Genomic DNA, 19,799 nt, shown 5'->3' on the forward strand with positions numbered 1-19,799 from the left:
GGCTCCTTTTGCTAATACCCGCTTAACAATGTAGGGGCCCATCCACAATGATTGGAACTTACCTGCTCCCAATTTATCAGATTCCTGATCGTAAAGTAAGACCAGGTCACCTTCTGAGAAGACACGGGGTTTGACATTTTTGTCAAATTGTGCCTTAACTCGTTTCTTATGAGCTTCGTTAGCCAAGGCGGTGTCACGACGGGTTTCATCCAATTGGATTAGTTCCAAGAAACGAGCCTCTTCCTCTAAAGTTCCGGGGAGAAGGTCAACTGCGAGCTTGAGAGATGAAATCTCACAATGAATCGATAAGACCGCTTCCAGGCCATACACCAGCTGAAAGGGTGTAAATCTGGTTACATTTCTCACTGATGTCTTATATGCCCACAAGGCTGAGTACAGGATTAGGTGCCAACTTCGTTTGTGGAATCCAATCATCCTTTGCAACATGCGCTTCAGGACTTTGTTGATGGCCTCAACTTGTCTGTTAGCTTGTGGATAATATGGAGTAGAACTGTTGTGGGACAATCCTAATTTGGCAGCCAATTCAACCATCATGTGATTGCTTAAATGCAATCCATGATCTGTGACTATAGCTTGTGGAACACCGAATCTAGAGACTACATGATTGAAAAAGAAAAGAACAGTCATTTCGCCGATGTTGTTTAATGTAGGCATCACCTCGGCCCATTTCGTAAAATAGTCAACTACGACTATGATATACCCATGCCCCTCGGCCGAGGTGGGTTACATGTCATGAAATCTATGCCCGATTTGGCGAATGGCCTAACAACAACTACTAGATGCAAAGGTGCGGGTGGTATTCTAGTTTTGCGGTCAAAGATTTGACAAGCATGGCAACTTCTGACTGCGGTTATGCAATCTTTGAACATTCTTGGCCAGAAGTAACCTACTCGTAAACTGTTTTGTGCCGTAGCGTAACCATATTGATGCCCCCCACATGACTTTTTCGGCCTCCTCATGGGTGAGGCACCTTCGCAAAACTACATCGATACCGCGACGGTAAAGTGTATCATCGACGATCATGTAGTCTTTTGCTTGGTATCGAGTACGTTGTTGTTCTGAGCGAGAGGTATTAGGCCTATATGTTTGGGTTTGGAGATAGATGATTATATCTCCATACCACAGATCGCTCGACGATATCAGAAACAAAGATTCATCCACGATTGATGCTTTGGATGTTGAATCGTTGGATGACAATGGGAAGTCGCATGGTAACTCCGTGAAAACTAGAGATTTCTTTGATTTGGATTTTATGAATTCCAGATCAAACTCTTGCAAAATAGCTATCCATTTCGAATATTTTCCGCCAAGTAACTCACGCGACAAAATGTAAGTCATAGGGTTGCAATCTGACAAAATGGTAGTTTTGCGAAAGAGGATGTAGTGTCGAAATCTCTGTATTGCTTGAACAGCTGCAAGTGCCAGCTTTTCAACATAGGAGTACTTGCTTTCTGTATCATTTAAGTTTTGGCTTAAATAATAGACAGGATGTTCGATTCCATTGTCTTCTTGAACTAAAACCATTGCGATGGTTGTATCTGTTGTAGCTAGATACAGGTTAAAGTCTTTTTTATAGTCAAGAGCGTACATTAATGATGCTTTTATTAGGGATTCCTTTAGAGCATCATGGAAGCTTGCGCAACCTGATCCCAGTTGAAGGGTACTTCTTTTTTCAAAAGACATGTATAACCTTTAGCAAGTTCGACATAATTTGGAATGAACCTCCTCAGAAATTTTGCTTTCCCTTGAAGTTTCTGAATCTGAAGCAAATTTGAAGGTGGAGGCATATCTATGATTACCTGAACCTTACATGCGTTGAGTCGAATATCGTCCTTAGAAACCACAAAGCCAAGTAAACGACCAGAACTGACACACACACTTGTGCGCATTGAGTCGATCTTGTAGTGTTGGCAACGTAGAAATATAGTTCTCAAATGTTGCGGATGGTCAGTCCACTTTCGCGAATGAGCCGGTAGATTGTCGAGACATGGTTGAACGATTTTCTTGATGTCATGGAAGGCATAATTCATAGCCCTCTGAAAATTTTCCCTGAATTCTTTAAACCGAAAGGTAGTTTTCGGTATGCGAATGTGCCCCACGAACATATAAATGCAGTCTTCAACTGGTCCTGTGGGTGGATATTTATTTTATTATACCCGGAAAATCCATCCATAAATGAAAATATTTCGCATCCGGCACATTCATCAATTATTTGGTCAATGAAGGGTGTAGGGTAGTTGTCCTTTGGACAAGCTTGATTTACATCCCTGTAATCAATGCACACTCTAATCGTTCCTTGCTTTTTCATCACAGGAACAATATTTGATACCCAATCATAGAGGAACCGAGTAAATGAAACCAGCATGTAAAATTTTTTCAACTTCTGCCTTGATGGCAGCGGCTTTCTTCTGGTGCACCTGCCGAAGCCGTTGTCGTACTGATTTCACATCTGGATACATCTTGAATTCGTGTTCAACTATGCTCAAGTCAATGCCTGGCATTTCTTCATATGACCATGCAAAGACATCTCTGAATTCGTGAAAAAGAGCACAATATATTTCCAGTTCTGAAGAAGAACAAGATTTGCCGACATGAATATTCTCTACAACATTAGATTTGGTCGAGATATTTATGGCGATAGTTTCTTCAATATTGGACAGATTTTGCTCGGAATCCACCGTATTTACAGTATTTGATAGAAAATCAAAAACTGAAGGATGATTAAGGTTGTTGGAATAATCTTCGTTGTAATTTGGAAGATGGGAACGATGGTGGTAATATTCCCATGGTGCCTCTCCTATCATCATCGACTGAATAATTCCTTCGTCTGTAGAATGTACATGTGCCCAAGGATCTGAAGAGGTGCCATATTCCTTTGACCTATCTATCCAAACACTTGATGAGCGTTGATTTGGGTTTGCCCCCCAGGTCAGGAAAATTGATTGCTACAAAATTCTATTGGGCTTGGAGGCAATACCTGTTGATGATCCATGCTAACAAAATGTTCGGATATCTTCTGAATGGAAGATATCATATTGCAGGTTTCTACTGTGGCCACTTCCGCCAAATTACTCGGAGGCGATAGGGCAAAAGTACCCATTAAGGCAGGGTCTTTTGGTAGACCTACTTCGACATTTTGAAGTGAATGAGAACTTCCATGGATCATTGGAATGCTTCGTGTAACTTGTGAACTGTTGGGGAGGAAGGTTTGTTGATCAACAATTGTAATTCCTCCTTGGAAGGGAAATGCAATCTTTCTAAAGTAAGTTGACACAACAGCCGCCATAGCATAAGTCCAGGGCCTTCCTAGTAGGATATTGTAATCGAGGTTTCCATCGATAACTTCGACATCAATTTCTACTGTTTTTCCCTCCAGTTCAACTTACAAGTTACTTAAAATCCCGTATGGGGTGTATATTCGTCCATCGAATGCTTTTAATGTCGTTGATGATCTTGACAAGGGTGGTGAGCCTAAAGTTTTCCAGCAACTCATCGACATAATGCAGGTAGATGCCCCCTCATCAATAATTGTTTGATGAACAGTTTTGTTGAGGGCTTTCACTTGTATGAGGAAAGCGAGTTGAGCTGGTAACTGAGGTTCGTATCCTTTATGATTAAAGGCCACAAGATTGGAATCCATTGGGTCAATCCCACCTATAGCTGATAATAGAGCCTGCTTTTGGGAGGGGCAATTTTGCAGTACTTCAAGTGTCAACATAGCATATGGAAATTGGGCCAGATCCTCTACTATATTATAATTCTATGTTGCTCGAGCACAAGGATTAAATGTCGATTTGTGTAATACTCCCTTTGGCGGCTTTATCGTTAGCTCAGGAATGATGGGTGGCACAACTTCGGTTAAAGTTGTTGTCGAACTACTAGGTTGATCTGTAGCCTTGTTGTTCGACAGCTGTGGATTCCCGTAATCTTTATTCCTTGTCGATATCAAAGCATCATTTTGCTATTTCGAAATGGACAACATAAGCACTTGGGATGGGGAAGCATTGTCGCTAGCAACCAGATTGGTTTCTGGGTTTGGAAATGGATCAGTCAATACCGCTGAGGTTTTTGAACTCTTAAAGAACTTCTTAATCTCAGCTTTATATGGACAATCTCTCGTCCAATGGTCTTCATCACATATGTGACATGGCCGACTAGGTTTCTTTTGCCCAGAAGGGTTTTTAGAAGATTTTTCAGGAGACAAGTCATCCTGTTTCTTCTTTTTTCTTTTCCCTTTCTTCTTGCCCCCTGGTTTCTTTGATTCTTTGCCTTTTTCGGTCGACACAACATTAACCTCTAAGGTAGGAATTTTATCATTTGCCTTTTTACTGGAAACTACAAGGGCTTTACTAGATGAGGCCTTTGTAGTTTGTGTACTTGAGGTGTCAATCACGTCGTCGTTGGCATGAGAGTCTTTGTTTGATTTAGGAGGAGGAGGAACGGAAAACTCTGGTCTAGGAGCATCAGGAATTTTTTCATAGAGCGTGCCAGATTGAGTATAGATCAAGTCTAGATATTGTGCACGAGCAATGACTTGCTCTTCAGTTACAACTCCTCCCTTAGCCATGTATTCTGTAATGGAAGGTAACAATGACTTAATAAACCATTCAGCTAGCAGCTAATCAAGAACATATGTTTTTACCATTCGACGACGACATCGCCACTCATGAATATGATCAGATATGTGAGTGGATGTCGTCTGCTTAAAATTGGTAAGAAGTGTTGTTCCTGTTTTGTACCTTATTGGTAATTGAAAATGGGTTAAAAAGGTGGTGGCAAGGGCGCTGAAGTTATCGAATGAAGCTCTAGGTAATTTGATGTACCATTTCACTGTCAGGTCAGTTAGCCTTCGCTAAAAAAGGCGAAGCCTAATTGAATCATCATTGAGAGTGTTGGACGAACACCACATATGAAAGGTCATCACATGATTCGACAGATCTTCACCCGGATTTCCATTGAATTTAGGAATATCTTATGGAAGTTTATGAGGAATCGCCGGCCACCAAGGAGCATAAGCAATTGGATCATTTGTTAGCTGATTCAGATCTGGTAATTCTAAAGTTGCGATGAAAGGAAACTGTTGATTCAGGTTTGGCGCAACATACCCAGGATAAGATGGGATCGCCTGAGCAGTGGGTCTTTGCATACCAGCATAATGTATTTGATGTTGATAACTCTGATAAGGTTGATGGGCATAACCATTATAATATGATTGATGGTAACCATTTTCAATATACGCTGCCCATTACCCGCAAAGATTTGTTGCTCAGGTCCTCGGTAAGCTTGCTGGAATTACGGTTGTTGATATTGCACCAGCCATGGTTGTGAGGCCATTTGCTGTTGTTCAATAATGAATGTTTGACCAAGATGAGGGGTGATAGTACTCATTTGAGCCTGAGTCACTTGAGTTAAGGAGCCACTAATCGGCGATTGTGATTGAGTCACGGAGACAAGAGGTTGTTGTATTATGACCTGAGAGACTTGAGATTGACATACAACAGGCAGCGCTTGTACTTGCGACACCGTCACAATAGTCGGTGTAGTGGGAATATTCGACACAGGTTGATTTGGTTGCATTGAATATACAACTCTTGGCTGTTGAGGCAGTATTGGCACCCAACCGTTGGATGCAATTCCAGCTTGACCCGAATTCTGTTGTGAACTCTCATATGGTTGTTCTCCCGGAGGGAACAATGAAAAAGCATACTGCCCCCCATATGGTGGCAATCCAATGTTCAAAAGGAAAATTGGTCTTTGTAGATTGGACTGCCCAAATTGATATTGTTGTGAAGGATCAATTTGCTGAGACTCAACATAAGAAATTCCAGATAATATTCTGGACGAACAAATAGGAATAGACCATGCTATCGAAACAGTCCCTGGGTGGACTCCATCTAGCGGTTGAGAGCTAGTGGGGCAGATGGTATACTAGTGAACATTGTCAGAGTAGTGGCAGGAGGTTCTGCTGTTGCTGTATCAGATGACACAGTCCTAGATGTTGATTGTTGTTCATACATATCGAGTCTATCCAAAAGACTTCCTAGCGATTCTACAGGAACTTGCAATGAAGGGTGACTAACTTCTGTAGTAGAAGGATATAGGTGGATCCCAGTTCCAAAATGCATTGGGGTACTGGATGGAAGATCCTCCACAATCTCTTCTATAGCAATCAGTCTAGGTGGAAGAGGTATCATCAGGTCCGTAAAATATTTCCGGTGCCGAAGAAGGTACAAACTCTCCAGCGATAGATGTTGGAGGGGTGACACCTTCCGAATCAGTCCTAGATGGAGCTGGTTCAGGAATAGAAGTGTTTACCGTGTTATCACTCAGGTTGTTCCCCAAAAGTAGTGGAAAAGGGAATACGGCCGAGGTAACCACTAACCAGTATTTTAGCTGCAGATTCTAGCCAATATGCAACCAGAGAGGGCTCTCTCTTTATGATTTAGCTTTGTTTTGCTATATGTTAGGCTAGTTATGAGGCACAAGTATTTGTTTGATGTTTGCATGGTGACATTCAATAAAACAGGGCTGAAAAGTATGAGAAGTTCAGACCATTGGGTTAATAGAGTCAAATGAAAATAAACTTCTGGGTATGGTTTCTTTGGCAAAAGGAGGAACTACAGAGCAAGATAATTAAACATGGAACAATTTTCAAGTTGGAATAAGATGAAATGGAGTCAGGGAATGAAAGGCAATCAAGAATCTTTCGTTATGCTAACAGAGGGAAAATGAGTAAATACTACCAACGAGCAATTAAGAATTCCTTAATTGTATTCAGAGTGTAAGAACCAGGGAGACAGGAGCAGTCAAGAATTCCTGCCTATGCTAGTCCTGTAGAAAACTTGAAAAATGACATGAATTGAACACAGAGTACAGCAAAGTAAATTCTAGGCTATTCTTTTTTCCTGCAATTTAGAACATGGTATCTAGATGATATATAAAACATAGGAACAATAAAACATGAGTTAGAAAAGACTTATTGATCCATGAGACAATCCAAGAATTCTGCAACATATTCTTCTGTCATTGATTCCATAACCAGAGAGTTCATCAGCAAAGCATTCCAGCAATCTTTATTTAGAAGGGTTCTCAAAATTTACAGCGCAGGTCCAGAATGATATTCACCAACCAACCCCCAATACATCTCTAGGGGAGGTATTTATACAAAAAGAGTTACAAAATATCTCATAGAGAAAATATCAAGCAATAAATTTATCCATCTACTTCTTCAAAGGTAGTAAATGACATTGAAAACAGAGCGCAATGAATGTAGGAGTAACTTCCGTTGTACTGGCTGCCTTAGGTGGTCTGCTATACTTGACTTTTTGACTCAACAAGTTGGCTGGTAGCTGTCTCTTTAATTTGCGTCCCTGCGTTATTGTCCCGGCCTTTCATCTGTGCCTGATTCTGCTTTAACGCTTTTTAGCGTGAATTCCTTCCTTTGTTATTTTCATTTTTCTAATATGTGACACGTGCATTTGAATTTGATTATATGCAGATGATCAAAAAGAAAAAGAACCAAAACTACCTTGGTAAAACCTCCAACATGCTCTGCCACCATTGGTCTGTTGGCAACTGGTGTCTTTGTATTTTTATCAATATTTCGTCAGCTTCAGTATACCTCTAGAAACTGGGTTGGACTTCAAAAAGATGTGTTATTTCATGCTCAATATAGAACAGATTTTCCAACTTGTCATATAAGCTTTGTCCAGAGGGAGGTACTATGTCTTCTGAAGTGCTTGATGATGTTGTGATCTGATTTGCAACATATGTATTCACCCTGTGAGCATATTGTTCATGTGTCAACAGCCTCTGATTGCTGGTTAACAAATTGGGTAGACCCATTTGCTTCAAGGCTGTAAACTTTTCTGTAAAAACATTTATTTCTATCTGCATTTCTTGACACTTTCTCTCCAGATTTTTTACAAAATTCTTCATAGTCAGCACCTTTTTAACTGTCAAAATGGTACCTGTTCTATCTCCAATATCTAGAGCTGCTAGTTGTTCTCTGGTATGAGTATTCAAAAAATGAATTAGTCTATTGGCCTGTTCGGGCATGTTTCTCAATAGTGCTCTGGCCTTTTGAATCTCCACTCGGGCTATTTCTATCAATTCAATTTGCTCATGGATAGTCTGTATTGATCTCCATTGATCAGTGATGGACTAGCCAATCTTAGTCCACAAAATCGTTTTGATTTCTGACAGAGTTTTATGAAGAGTCAGATCTTTCTCCAAAGATTTTACCTTATTTTCCAAGGCCTTTACCTCTCTTGTTTTTTCAGCCACAGTTATTTTTTATTTATCATAGCTTACCTCTAACTTGGCCAATTTTTCTTTGGCTTCCTTTAGCTCTGCCATTTGGAGTTCTAAGGCCTTTATTTCCTCCATCATCTTTTCCATGCTCATGCTGGTATCTGGCACTGTTGTTGTTGCTGTTGCTGAAGTATCTGTGGTTGCTGTACCTATTTTCGATGTTGGGGCAGTGGGAGGGACTGATGTTGTTGCTGTAGGAGCAGTTGTAGTTATTGGGGTTGTTTGAGTTGGCTGAGAGGCAAACTCTCCCTGTTTTTCCTGCAATGCTTTCTCCAAAGCCTGCTCTGTTTCACTTAGCCTTTGATTCATTTTTATTAACAACTCCATCATATCTTCTTCTTCTTTTTCTTTCACCATCTCTGTGGTCTGCGGATGCATAGTAACTGGCAGTTTTAACTGTTTCTTGAGGGCAGCTATGTCATCCTCCTTTTTCTTTATCAGTGCTTTTATTGCCTTAGGGTCCTTGGGATTATGTCCCAGCTCAATGATGATTTCTTCTAAGGACTTTATCCTATTGTCCTTGGCCAGAGAGGATACCTTTTCCAACTCTAATTGAGCAAATGTATTATTTAGTGAATTCTGCAATTGCTGAGCTAGTATGGCTTTATCTGCTAAAGTGGAATAAACCATTTCACCGGTTTGTTTGTGCAGCTCAACATGGTCCAAAGGGTGAATGTCTTTGGAAAGAGCCTCCATATTTGTTCTAATATAATCGACAGCTGACTGTGGTTGTTGCACTGTGGGCTTGAAATGACTCAAGATCAATTTCCCTTCCTTGATATCATATGCAGACATCAATCTTTGCTGTTTGGCAGGAGTCATTTTGAGGAACTGATCATAAAGCTGCATTCTTATTGGCTCATTTTGTGCCTTGATCTCCATGAATGGCCTCTTAATATCAGAACTTTGTTTTCTTTGTGGCCGTGCTGATGAAATTTCCATAATAGGCTGTTTTCCAAATTGTTGTCCATGAGAACTGGTAGGTGATTCTGTCACTGGGGAAGTTAGTGGGCTGGCTGCCCTTTCACTTCTTGGACTTTCAATGATCTCCTCAATAACTTCCTCTTCAGGTAGAGGATCCACTCTCTGCCTCTTTGCTTCTGGCTGTTCTGTTGGCCCACTTATGGGTGTGGCCTCTTCTCGGTCCCTTTTCTGCACTTCTCCTCTTTGAGAGGAGTCTGCAATGTTGGTATCTCTGGTGCATGGGTCTGGGTAGGGGGGATTTTCCCTTGGCCTTGCTGCTATGATGATGTTGGTTGATCTGTCATTTCTTGTTGTTCTGAATGCATCACTTCTTTGCCTTTGGATATACCAGTAGGTGGAGTATCTTCTTGGGCAGGTTGTTGTGAAGTTGTAGCAGCTAATGTGCCCGCTCCAATGTGTTGAGGCAATTTGAAAGAGACCTATCCAAAAGAGTCCAGGTCAAGAATTTTTTCAAGGTCTTTCATTGCCTGCTCCATTTTCTCTTCCTCAGTAATTTGTTCTACCAATGTACCTTCTACCCATTCATCTTGATTAGCATACTGTTCTATATCAGGGATTCTACAATGTTCATAGCCTGATAACCTATATTTTGTCTTCCTATCATGGATAAATCCTTTTGGGTCATAGGGTACCCACCAAAAACTCCTTTTTAGTTTGAGCTGCTCACTTAATATCTTTTCAGCATCTTTCCACCCTTCCTTTTTGTTAATAATGAGGGGGCCTAGTTGGTTTCTTAGCTTCAGCTGAGCCTTTTTCTTGGCCTCATAAAAATGAGTCAAATCTGAGCTAATAAATTGCCTAAAGTATTCAAGGGCAAAAAGTCTCATAGGCACATACTTTGGCAGCTTGTAGGGGCACAATTCACAGCCATAAATCCTAATCTCTGTGTGATTTTGGTAAAAGTACCAGTCACCTATTTTATAGCTTTTGGACAGCTGCAAGATTTTCTGCATTTCAGCTGAGAGTCTGGGAGGGGGACTTCTCATCAGCAGAGATGAGACTGGATATATGAATAGATCAATGAACTCACAATAAGTATAAGGAGAATTATGGACTATATGGAAGACTGGGGTCCAAAATATGACAGATCTCCTTTCTCCTTTTGCATCCAATTTCTTGACAGGGAATTGAAAACTATCTGTTTGATAGTATAAGAACAGATGATATATATAGGTTGTATACTTGAAAACCCCTTCTCTATTTAGGCTCATGAATTGTTCATGGATTTTGTTGCTAATGAAGGTAGCAAAGTCAAACTTGATGGCAGGAGGGTGTCCTGGAATAAATATGGACATCAGAGCTAGAATGGTTTCATCAACATACTCACTTGTTCTAAAACCCAGGACATAGGATATCATGTCAATAACAGTTCTCCCAACTTCATTGAAATAGACCTGGTGAAAAGGAGGTGAGTCTCTGGGCTGGGAGTCTGGGCTCATGAATAACTTGGCAATTCGGCCTATTTCTGCAGAGGATAGTTTGGAGCCTTGGTCTAGCAAATGTTTCATAGACAAAGGAGCCAGAGGCTGATTAGGCTTGAAATGCAACATCTCATTGATTGAGTCAGGAGTGATATAGAACAGGACAGTGCCATTTGGGGACATGACTTCTCTTTGAGTGGGCTCATAGTTAGCACAGCACAAGCGGATTATATTTGGAAATACATTAACTGATGGAAGATAATATATGGGCAAATTGGACTCCCATATGCCATAGAGATCAGTCTTGTTTAGGTAGCTGTTTCTAATTTCACAAAAGGTTTGCAGATGGTTTTTGATACCCATTAAGTCTTGTATTTGGAAGTCCCTATCAGCTAAGGGCAACCATTCCAACTCCTTGTGTGGTGCATTCAAGGGGGAAACATTGAGGGCCACTGGAGGTTCCATTCTTCAAATTATTTTATGACTCTTTCAACTTGTAGTTAGGGCTTTTGCAGCAACAGTATGGTAAAATGATAGTTTGTGGGCTTTTCTGTGGAAATTGCAGGCGGAAATAAGCTTAATTTCAGCTCGATGGGCGAATTTGCAGAGGGAAACACAATTCACAGGTTTTCTTTGGAAAAAATGGGTAAAGTGGTGACTATAATGCAGGGGTTTGAAGGCAGCACTGTGATTTTAATTCGAAATTTGGTTCTGGGGGCAATTTTTGGAGAAAAACTTGGAAAAACAGGGTTTGGGAGAAGAATTTGGGTAAATACCTGTTTTATGGATGTCTGGTGTGTTAGCACTTGGAATTCACCTAGGCTGAGATAGACAAACACTCAAGGCTACATCAAACCATTTCACCTCGTAGCTAGCCCTACGAGGTATGAGAAGGCTCTCTCGGGTCAGATTCGGTAGATCTTTCAATAGGATAAGCTGACCAATTAGGGATAAAGATTTTAGGCTAGTAAATTGATAAGGGAGGTTGATTTAAAGATTTTTGGGGTTTTTGGTGGCAATTTGGAGGGAGTGCAATTCAGGGTGCGGGGATTGAGCACAGTTTTTGCAGGGGGATCTTTGGGGCAAGGTAGGAGTGAGCGCTGATGCCTTAATCTGAGATGGATGATCAGGGATGATAGAGGAGGAGCTAAAGAGGGCAAACAACCATTTTGAATCCTCTCTAGACAGTAGAAAACATAAATATTGAACAAACTAAAAAGCTGAGCATGTCAAAGCATGAATTCAAACTTTACCACTTCATCTGTCCAATTAGAAGCAAAAGAGAGATGTGGAATACATAAACACACTTACAATAACATGTAGAGAACACACCATCAACACAACAATCCACAAGAATCCACAATGATGTCTGCAAAACCCTGGCCTTCCTTTTCCTTAAATTGCAGTAATAGATGTACAATATGCAATAATACTTCTCCCACAAGAGTCCAACCATGAAAATGAGAAGGAGAGAGCATAATATAGACCATCTAGACCATCTAACTCCTTTCCCCACCTCTAGGGGTCGAGCTCAGCTTCCTAGGGGCAGTTTGAACTAATTCTAAATTAAGCACTAGATAATAGGCAGTCCAACAACTTGCCTCTATTACTTAGCTAACTGATTCATGCATTAATTATTCACTTTTTACATCAAGGAAGCTTCTAGAAGGGTAAAGAGAGATAAAATCTATCAAAGTGCCATGAAAATATTACATTTATCCATCATCTACAAGTAAAAATGGTCAACCATAGTCAAAACAGTGTTTTTTTACAAAAAAGGTCAATTCTGGTAAAGCTGGCTCGAATGGTCGCGCCCCCTGTTCAAATGGTCGCGCCCCTTTGCAGCTACTTTTGAGTGGGTTCCACTGATCCAAATCAAGTGCAAGATGGCTCATTGGAAAGCTTGGTCTGTCTACTTTCCATCCCAAGTGGAATTTCTGAATTTGGAGTTGTTTTTCCCCCTCAAAAACCATTTCTCCCAAGGTCACTTTCTGCAACTCAAAAAGTGGGTAGAAAGTCATTTTTTTGATGTATTTTGAGCTTTTGGAGGCTCAAATCTCAAAATCAGGCTTCTCCCAAGTATTGGTAATTTTTCTCTTTGCATGCCCTTTCCAAAAATGCCAAGTTTTCAAAATTCCGAGCAGTCCTCCAAAATGGTCTCACCCGGGGTGAGACTAAACCGTGGGCAAAACCTGTAATTTTACCAAAAATTTCCAAAATGCTCCAAAATTCTCAAAATTTTCACATTTTGATGCTAGATCAAGGCTGATCAGTACCATGATGAGTGAGAGATGCCTCAGCCAAGATGCGGAGTGGATTTGTCCTTTTCTTCTTCTTCGGGGCCTCTGACAGCTTCCTTTGGAGAATTTTCATTTTTTCCTTGCAAACATGTAACCTCTATGATGAACACCTTTGCCACCCTTACGAGGCCTCTGCTGTGTCTCAACCTCTTAATAACTTGAGAGAATTTGAGGGTGATTTCAGCGTTTGAGTGAGTTTTTAGGGCAAACAGAAGTTCTGGTCGCGCACGGGCTCAGACTGGTCGCGCCCCTGTAACTGGTCGCACCTGTGTTATTTAACACTGCGCGTTGGCCTGTAACTGGTCGCGCGCACCCAGATGGTCGCGCACGGTCTCAGACTGGTCGCGCGCACCTTTAACACTTGTGCTTTGCAGAAACTTGCCCGAATTTGCTCCTTTCGCCTCTAACACATATTTTTGGACTTTCAAATGCACAATAAGAGTGAATTGAGAGGGAAATTAGCTTTTATAGGGTCACTTTTAAAAAAAATTTAACTTTAGAACCCACTTTCTAATGTTTTCAACTTGCTTTGCTTTTAAACACTGTTTAGAGTCTTTTTGTCCTGAAATGAGCTCTTTTGATGCGTTTGACTCCGTTCTTTTTGCAGGTTGACCGCCTGATGGACTGTAGTGAAGGAACCAGGGTTGTTGCCGGCACTTTTACAAATTTTTGAAAATTTCTTTATTTTTACAAATTCATCATGACCTTGGATTTAAAAACAGGGTTTTTTAAATCCAAGGCATAAAGTGAGCTGTAGCTGAAGAAAATGATAATGAAACATATGTACAAAATTCCTTCCGGCTTGCTGGGCACTTGCTGACCATGACTCATTACCTTGAAATGATTTTGACTCAAAACCCTAGACCTAAGACCATGGGATCTCAAGACAAAAAATAAGAACAAGCATGACTCAATTACATTGTTGTGTGACCTGATCCAGCAAAGCCAAGAAGGGAACAAAGACCAGCTCCTCCATTCAGTGTTATGGCATGCCTAGCGGGATGCAAGACTGACACTGATGAGACACCTATAAATGCATATGCAAAGAGTTATTGATCACTGATGGAGGGCTCAAGACCGACACTAACATTGGCTCCAATGGGGATGGCAGCTCCTTGGAGGTGCCAAGAACCTCAGACCTCTTGGGAGAGCAGACCAGTGCCTTATTCATTGGGCAATGGAGTCAATTTATTCACATGTGACCAACTCAAAAACAACTTTATTTGACTTAGACAATTGACTGAAACTTAACTGATGCTGGACTCAAACCGACTCGATGGCAAACTGAAATAACTTGAAAAACTTACTCAACAGACCAAACACAAATGACTCATGACTTGACTTAAAACAAAACTTACAAAGCTTATGAAGGGCAGCAGTCCATCAAGATTTGAAATCATGATGACAACCACCTGCATAGTAATGAAATATGTACAATCATGTATAATGAGCTTTCCAATGTAACCAATCCAGCAGATGGCTACATACCAAATTTCTGCTCTCACGTATCTCGAGCAGGCGGAACGATGAACCTGTAGGCAACTCAAAATAACCACTGAAACCAAAGCTTATGATAATGAACCAGGTAAAATTTATCTTCTCTAGTGCTTGCAGAAGAATGCCAAAGGGATCTTGATAATCCTGAAGCACTATCTCGTTTGGAGATCCAGCTGCAAAAATATAAGTAGTTGCTTCATCCTGATCTGAAAGAACAGTGGGTTGCTGATTGATAGGAAGGCACAGAGAGGTATAAGCTTCTGCCATATGAGTGTTGGCTGTACATTCCTTGACCGTGAGAATTTCGGGCATATATTCCTCTACTTCATGATCTAGCTCATTCTTAAATAACAAACAATCTTCAAGGTCCTCAAACATGACAGCCTTATCATCTTTGTGAAGGAAAACATTATTTGTTTGCTGATCTATAAAACTAATTACAAGACTGTCATCATTTTCAAAAGAGGAAGAAGCTTCACCAACACTTTCATGACCATGTGTGCACTGCAAATCTGCTTTAGCTTGGGTTGTAGCATGACCTTTCAAGAGTTGATCTATCTCCTCTTCAGACAAAGGAGATAAGACTTTTTGTTTCCTTTTGCTCAAACAAGTCTTGTCTTCATATGACATGGCAATCAAATTATCCAAATTATGATTGAAAGAGGGTTTTTCACTTACTTGAACGAAGATCTCATCTTGTTGTTCATGAGCTAGCTGAATTACCTCCTCACGAAGGCTCTGGTCAATAACTTTGTCTTCTTCATACCAGATGATCTCAACAGCAGAGCTCTCCTTTATGGGATTTAGAACAAGGTTGTCTTCCTCATCGCGATCTGAATCTAGATTTGAAATCGCTGACTTGAATTTGTCACTTTCTGAACTTGAAACTTGACTTTCATGCATGCTGTCCTCTTCCGTGGGCAGATCTGAAACAAGCTCTTCTCTTTCATCATTTTCAGCCATATGGCCATCTTCAACCTGCTGATCTTGACAAGTATCCTCTAAGATTTCTATGTGCTGCTGAAACGGATTTTCATACAAAACCTCCATGATCTCTTCATCCATGAAATTATCATCTTCATAAAACTTTTCAAGGCTTTCAATAAAACTATAGGCATGCTTGCAACAGTCTTGAACTAAATTTAATGATGGATAAGAGTCCTTATATCTTTCAATGAACAAGGCATGAAAATCCTTTAAACAATAAATACAAGCAGGCGGCAAACTTTCATACCATATTTGGGCTTTACCTTCCAGAGTGGCCAAGAATATCTTCATCAAGCAATCTTCAGGAAAATCGATCTTGAATTTGCGAATATGCATATGAAATCTTACCAGATGTAGAGCAGCATCCTTCTTACCATCATCATTAAATATAGGCAAATTCCTTGACCAATCTACCTTCGGAATTTTATTCGGAAAACCTGGAATGTGATCTCGGCTCAAGGGAGCATACCTTCTTGCAATCTGATCCATCTTGACAAATCTCAAAGCTACTGATCTCTCTGCAGTGAAGTCACCATGAAGCACAGGTTGCTGGATTCTTCAGTGAAAGGAGTCGCCAGTGAATGATTTCAGCCTTTCAAGTGTCTGATCGTTGTCCACTATCAACAATCAGATCTAAACTTGATACATGTACTGGGGTAAAGTGTCAATGAAGCGCTATGTTCACAAATCCCACGGAGATAGACTGAAGCAGCGTTTATCTACTTGCGCTGATGTAAAACAAGAGCGTTTTCGAAGGCTTCTGGCGTAACTTCAGGCTCCGTCTAAGACTTATGAAATAACACGACAATGAGCAAACGATTAATATGTTCTCCCCAGTATGGTCGCCAATATGTTAGCGCTTGGAATTCACCTAGGCTGAGATAGACAAACTCTCAAGGCTACATCAAACCATTTCACCTCGTAGCTAGCCCTACGAGGTATGAGAAGGCTCTCTCGGGTCAGATTTGATAGATCTTTCAATAGGATTAGGCTGACCAATTAAGAATAAAGATTTTAGGCTAGTAAATTGATAAGGGGGATTGATTTAATGATTTTTGGGGTTTTTTAATGGAATGACGGGGCTTTTCTGGGCTGCATGGGCAAAATCACAGCTTGAAACAGAGAAATATAATGACTACACAGGTTATCAACTGAGGCAAGGTAGGCATGCAATTTAACACCAAATCTGGTTTCAAATGGGATGGCAAGACTGGTGAGGAGCTAAGGAGGGCAAATAATACTTCGAATCCTCCTTAAACAGAAGAAAACATTGAATTGAACAAACTTATAGGAGGAGCATATAATACTATGAATTCCTACCTAATCACTTCATTTGCTCAAATAGATATGATCATGAGGTGAATGAAACAAAACAGTTTACATATGAGACAAAGGGAAAAACTTATGCTAAATCAACATACCACATGAATCTTAGCAAACAGAGCTGTGAAATTCCATTAAATTCTCTGCAGAAAACTGTACAATACAAAGCTCTCTGCTTCTCCAGCAGCTCCCAGCGCTCAGAAAAACTCCCCTCCTCTTGCTCACTCCCTTACAAATAAATTTTTTAATACAATAAATACCTCTGCTGCCCAAAACGGGGGCGCAGTTTTACTCACATTACCAAAAATGAAACAAAAACCAGCTGGGGGAAAACCAATCGACCCCAAGATGAGGGATTTGTTTTATTATTATTTAATAAATAAAACTAAAAAAAAACAAAAACAATAACCACTAAGCGTTGCTGAAGATGGAATAACACATCCTTTTCACAAGTGCGTTCACAGGTGTCGATCTGAAGATATGGGCAATCTAATGGTGCGCAACTGCTTCCCAAATCTTGCCATCTTACAATGCGTTGGCCATTTTACCGAAATTAAGGAAAGACTTTGCTAATCTGAAGTAAATCCACCGCATATATTGAATTGAATACCGGAGTATTCAATTGCCAGAACACCGAATCTTTCATCATGGGCATATCTTTTGAGCGTGGTGCAATACTGATTATGAATCTACGCCTACATTTGCGTCGTTTGTTGAATGAGAAACGGCAAAGACTGCTCTTCCAGATATCCCCAGCCCCTTTTGTCTCTGTCACTTGAATGTTTCTGTTCTTTCTTTTTAGATCTATATGTCTCCAGAATATTGAGAATAATCCTTAAACAACTATAATGCCGTTTAGATTGCAAAATACTCCTCTCCACAGGAACATCAACATCAAATCTGAGTAGCAGATGGCTAACATTTGGTGCAGGTCGGCTTAGATTGTTAATAAGAAGCTGTAAAATTAAGAAGCCACTGTCCTCATTTGGATTTTCTGGTGCTTGGAAATCTTGGGCCCGTGCTTCTAGGCAAGATGCATAGTCTTCTATTAGGTTCCCTGCAGCATCTTCCTCCATAATAATTGATACAAGTTGAACCATACGGCCACACATGAATCTCTTCACTGTCATCCAACTGCAATGGAGCTGTAACACCATAAAGATAACCAAAATATATACCTGCATTTTGCAATACCCTCTGTAGTGCCCCCGAGTCCTCCTGGCTCATAAGTTTGTGCCTCCGCTCAATGTTTGAGAGAAATGATCCACTAATAAGTTGAGATCCAATAAGTAAGAACAGAAATCCCGCTAATAATCTGTTGGTGTTATAAAGAGGAACGAAGTTGGAACAAAGATGAACAGAGAATAGCCATACAGACACCATTGTAGTGATACTTCTTATGATAGGCATCACTGTAGTTTTACCAAGACTTATTCTCCGTGATACACTGTAACAATACTGAAATGTATTCATAGTACCGAAGCTTATACTACTGTGATAGAACTGAGTCCTATTCACTGCACTAGTATCATTGAAATATCACTGAGTTGAGATTATTGTGGTCATGTGATTTATTGAATTGAGGTCACTGTAATAGCGCTGAACCAAGGTAACACCGAGACTGTATTGACATGGTGACTGAGTCTTCTGGAGACCCTTTTTCTTCTGCCTGTGGTAGTACCGAGATCCTTCTACTGTGCCTAATCCGAGCTCCTGAAGCATTCTCTCTGAGATTACACTGAACCTCTCACTGAGGTGTCACCGAAATTGTCTTGAGCAAGCCTTCACATTATATTTGTACCGAAATCTGTATAGTGACATTTAAAATTCAGTTAGAGATGATCCACATTTCTTGTAATGATACCAAGACTTACTCCTATCAATATTTGAACTGTCGAAAGGCCCTTACGCAGTACATGCAATTTCCCGTCAAATACTAAACCACAGCAAGCCGAATTAGGAGAATGTTGAAGTTCGGCTATAGGTTCCCATATATCTCGCTCTGGATCATATATTTCTGCATTGGAAATAGACTACCTAGAATTGGTGAACCCACCTGCAACAATAATACTCTTATCCAGAACACAACAAGCAAACATTGTACGAGCAACCAACATTGATGCTCGTCTAGCCCACTTTCTGCATACATACACCATCTGGAAAAGTTCCTTAAATCTGGCACATCCAACTGGAACCCAATAACATTCTTGGACTTTATCCCCACCATCAGATTTTCTTACAATTGGACTTTCTCTGGTGTCTGTCATGACCTCTTGAAGGGCTGGCTCTTCAACATGTAACAAATCCGGAAACTGATCACATTAATCTGTTGAAACAACAACAACCTTCTTGTGCTGCAAATAACCTTCACTTGTATTGATTTCAGGGCAATCATTTGGATGAGACATTTGTTTAACCTTGGTTATATTTTGACCATGTTTTTCAGGTGTTAATGGGTTTCTATAACTGGATCTGCCCCTGCATTTCCTCTTACGTCCAGAAACAAATTCAAATACACAGATAAGCCCATCTGTCCAGAGCTCAGAGCCTGTTACCATATTCTTATTAAGAGATGCTTTCCCACTGTCTGTAGATGATCTTTTATAGCTCAAATAAGACTGTCCATTCCTTGGATTATCCATGATATACTTTTATGTATGAAAGACAGTTAAATGTATTCATCCATTCAAAGGCCCGATGAAAGGAATCATAGGTTGCTCCATCTTTAGAAGAAATCAACAAAACTCCTGCGCCATTACCCTTTCTAGAGTATGCTCCATCAAAGTACAACTTCCAGATGGAGTTGTGGATTGCTTCTGCTTTCTGCACAACTTCTTTGGTAATGGTTTTTACAAACCTTGATTCCCTGTATAATGTTCGCTCTTCTCCACCAAAGACTGGAATGGTTGTGTTTTGAAGAGGTTAGAGAATAAATTACACAAATTTAAACAAC

The sequence above is a fragment of the Pinus tabuliformis genome, chromosome 8, assembly GCF_031772625.1.
Source record: "Pinus tabuliformis cultivar Carrire ecotype Pingquan chromosome 8, CPIR1, whole genome shotgun sequence".
NCBI classification, from domain to species: Eukaryota; Viridiplantae; Streptophyta; class Pinopsida; order Pinales; family Pinaceae; genus Pinus; species Pinus tabuliformis.